This window comes from Triticum dicoccoides, chromosome 5A (genome assembly GCF_002162155.2).
Source record: "Triticum dicoccoides isolate Atlit2015 ecotype Zavitan chromosome 5A, WEW_v2.0, whole genome shotgun sequence".
Taxonomy (NCBI): Eukaryota; Viridiplantae; Streptophyta; class Magnoliopsida; order Poales; family Poaceae; genus Triticum; species Triticum dicoccoides.
The window spans coordinates 91446986-91451424 of NC_041388.1; positions in this window are offsets into that span (position 1 = coordinate 91446986).

Genomic DNA, 4439 nt, shown 5'->3' on the forward strand with positions numbered 1-4439 from the left:
TGACGGCGGCTGAGGCTGCTTGGTGGTCCGGCAGGGCTTGGACTCTGGCGGGCAGTGTGGCACACCGGGTGGAAGCTCCGCCACGGGATGTTGGCCGAGGTCAGAGATGGTGACCCCTCACGTGCCGCGCTCTTCTAGAAGACATCGTCGGGTTGTGCTGTTTGTCTTGTTCTAGTTTCCGGTCGGTGAGACGAGTGGTGGTCGCTTCTACTTGGTCATGGCGCGAGGGCTTCGTGGAAGGTGTGCGGGTCAATGGAGGTGCAATGCGTGAGGGTGTGGTGTTGGGCGATGCTCCGGGCGAAAGCTTGCCGGGTTCTTATCGGCTGACGGTGTCGGCCGTCGTGTCACCTTCTTGGAGGGGTCGTCATGGAGTCCATCCCCTACACACCCTCGGTTCGAGCTCTTCGGGTGAAAGCTTAAGGCCCAGTCGGGTTAGGCGACAGCGTCGGCATCGTCGCTTCCTTTTTGGGGCGTCACCCTGAAGAGCATTGGATCCCATTTGAGCGCTCCTTTGGCTGGACGCTCACAGCATTGTGGTCGACAGTTGTCCATCCGGCAATGTGGACGTTGCATGACTTCTTGTGTGACAATGATGGCGACTTTAGGCGAAGATGTGCTGCAGCTGAGCTTTGGTAGTCAGTCTCATTCGCCATGTTCGAGGGGTCATCGTGCCTCACTTGTCTTAGATGCAGAGGAGGTGTCTCCGCGGTGACGATGACACGATATGGGTGGTTGGTTTCGGTGCCAGCTCGGTGCAAGCTCAACGTTTTCCCCCTTCAATGCTCATCGACAAAGTCAGAGCTTCCTGGTCGTCGGCGGGTGCGGTGGATTGTTTGGAATCGGCCGACGTAGGCCTTGACGCTTGTTTGCGGTGAGGGCTATATCGATGGTCATTGAGGGTGAAGTCAGAGTCGCCCTCGCGGAGATGTGATGACGATGGCATTGGATTGCAACCTCGACAACGTTTTTTTCCTCGACGGCGTGTGTCCGTTCTTGTGTGGGTTGCGAGGTCGCCCTGTGTGCCTTGTTTTTGCGGGTGTGTTGTGATAATTTTTGATCGATTTTTCGTTAATTAACCGAGCAACTCTCTTTGACCTTTCTTAATGAATCGGGCCTTAAGGGATTGCATTTCAAAAAAAAAAAAATTGATCCAAGCACATGGGCTATCTGATGGGGCTTAATTTTGGAAGCGAGTAGTTTACTTGACAAAAGATGGGATTGATAAATGACCCAATCCCCTTAATTGGACCGCTTTCCACACATTACCACTTTAATTTGCACTGCCCTCTGGTGGGCCCCGCGTACACCATTCATTAACACAACAGAATGCAAACCATCAAACACCCAATACAATGTGGTAAATGATCCTATCTTGTTTTTTGTGGGTGAAAAAATAGATGAGGTTCAAGTTCCCTATGACATGCCAAGTGAGAAATTTAAAATCGGGTGCTAAGTCCTTGAGCTCTAGTTAATAAACTTATTTGAGGTGATTTGGGAGGGGCATACAAATTTGTGATGATAAATTGTCTAGTGGAGGTTTGACTGGCTATAGAGATGGAGTTGGAGAATTGGCCGTTGGAGTGTGAGATGATGGAGAAAATATTAGAGTTGAGGGTTGACTAGGCATGTCGAAGGCAAGCATTGCAGGATCGATTTCTCGGATGAGAGCACTTGACTTGAGACATATCTAATGGCCAGGATGAAGACTGTGATGATAGATTTTGGTGTCCTAAATAAGAGAGGCCTATATGATGTGTATGAGTTCTTCACTAACAAGTTTGTGATTCAGAAGAGCATCAACTTTTCACACTTTGACAACAACCAACCCATTTCACTTTGCAAGAGTGAAGCGACTTGTCACATATTTTGGTATGGTCTCCATTATGTCTCATAGAAGGACTTTGACATTGAGCTTGTGATGCAGTTCTTTGCTATAGTGCATTTTGGCATAGATGACCATCTGACCTCAACCTGGATGACAAGGAACCAGAAGAAGTTTGCTCCGCTTGCAAGGCTTGATGGAGTGTTGTGCTATGACCATTCAGAGGGTGCTGGCAATGAGTGGAGAATTCACATTGACTGCCAATGTAGAACGAGGCGTTCATTGATCTTTATCCAACAAAGGCACACTGTCATGGTTTTGTTAGGCAGATGGGCTAGTGTGAGGACTTAGTCGTGAGGCCATCACAATGAATGGGGTTGGTCGGAATCGAGAGACGCGAGGTTTTACCCAGGTTCGGCCCCTCGCGGTGGAGGTAAAAGCCTACATCCTGCTTGATTGATATTGATGATGATGACGATGATCTCGATTACAAGGGCGGTGTTTCGCTCCCTCTATCTTGAGAGCATCTACTTTTATCTTGTCTGTCTATCTAAAAACTTGTCCCTCTTGGGGTGCCCTGCCCCTCCTTATATAAGTTGAAGGAGCGGCTTACATGTAGAGTCCTAGTAGGATTAGGACTAGTCTATTTTCTTATTTACAAGTGAAATTGTAGTCCAGATATGGCTTCCCTTGTAAGGGAAATATTCCTTATGCCTTTTCTCTGAAGCCGGCCCACCAAATACCGTACCTTGAGCCGGTCTTCTCACGAGCCGCCTTCTAGGCCTTGGGCCTTGTCATTCGTCTGACCCGCCCTCTAGTTTACTAGTGAGTCGCCAAGTTTGGTCGGGTCATACTTCAGGCCGGGTTATACCGCGGGGTATATCCCCGACATTGGCCCCCAGTTAATTTGGATTTATCCATGTTAAACTTATCACGCAAAACAAAAACAAATTTGACAGGTTGTGCACAGGGTCGAAGGTTCTTCTGAGCCGGCATCTGTTCATCCTTAAGTCCTTGTCATTTCTTTCTGTGAAAACACTTGACCGAGTCAATATTTGCCGGTTCGTGCAATTCTTGATTTATTCCATATCATGTCGCTTCGTTATATTCAAGGGAATCCCTCCTGTAAAGTTCAAGTCTCTTTGTTATAGCAGTAGGCCAGCTTTAAAATCAATTTGCTGACATTGGTTTCTTGCAGAAAAATGTTGGAAAAACTAATCCATTGGACTCGGCTTCCAATGCTCTGGCTTTGACAAAAATATTTGGACTTAAGATATTCATCTGATTTTCAACCGGCTTGAGGATGTAGATCTTGCCGAGTTGCAATTCGCCGAAATTGCCAAGTTATAGAAATTGAACATACCGGGTCATGATTGTTACAGACGTCGGGTCATATAATTGGTCTTCCTGAGTTCTTCAAGCCAAGTCCTTATACCTTGTGATGACTTGGTGCTTGCTTTTCTAAATATAGCTGGCTTGCTCAAAACTAAGAACTTGAAGGTGTACCTCCCTTATATGCATATCACCTGTAACCCCCAAGTCTTAAGAAGGGAACGTAGTGATATCTTAATACTTGCTTCAATATAAATGCTGCAGCCTTGGAGAAATCCGCGTTGTTCATCTAAGTCACTAGTCATAAACTGATCATTTTGTACTTCACATGTGTAGCCCCCAAGTGCTGGGTTGTCTTGCCTGCAACAACCTGGGACTTGTAACTGTCTTATGCTTATACACTTCAGCTAGTGTAGCCCCCATGGGCTGGGTCATGATTATGTGATGGGGCTGGGTCTTCCAATTTGGACCTTATGACTTTGGTAAAGAACCGAATGCTGTAGTACCCAAGGTCCGGCTCGTAAGATAATACTGGGCTGGGACTTACATGTACTTCTTTAACATCATATGATGTAGCCCCCAAGCTTCGGGTCACCTTTGATATAGTGGATTAAGAATTGTGTACTTTGAATGTTTGACAGGACCAATTGGTAGCCCCAAGGGTCGGCTCATCACTATGTGATGGGTCGGGTCTTCAATGAGGCGAGTTAAAAATGACCTCGCATTAGCCCCGAAGTGTCGTGGTGCATGCTTGCAGCGACATGGGACTTGTATACTTGATGTAATCTTTATTTGAATAATATAGCCCCCAAGTGCCGGGTCATGTGCCTGCAGTGACTCGGGACTTCCGTTGTAGAATAAATCATATCCACCGTCTGGATGATATTGTTGATTGCTTGGCATATCAATATTGAAACATGCTCCTTGCTGTAAGTTGGTATTTTTGGATGAGGGAATAATAGTCATTTCTCTGAAGCGGTTTTGAAAACCTCAATCATCCAATACTGGTTATGATAACCATAATGAAAACCCAACCATGTTGGCTATTAAAGATTTGAATAATGTAACCCGGTTTGAAAACCAGTTCCTGCAACATAAACCAATATATGCATACGTATATGATGCATTGTATGTGTTGGGGATCGTAGCAGAAATTTAAAATTTTCTACGCATCACCAAGATCAATCTATGGAGTAATCTAGCAACGAGGGGAAGGAGAGTGCATCTACATACCCTTGTAGATTGCTAAGCAGAAGCGTTGCAAGAACGCGGATGAAGGAGTCGT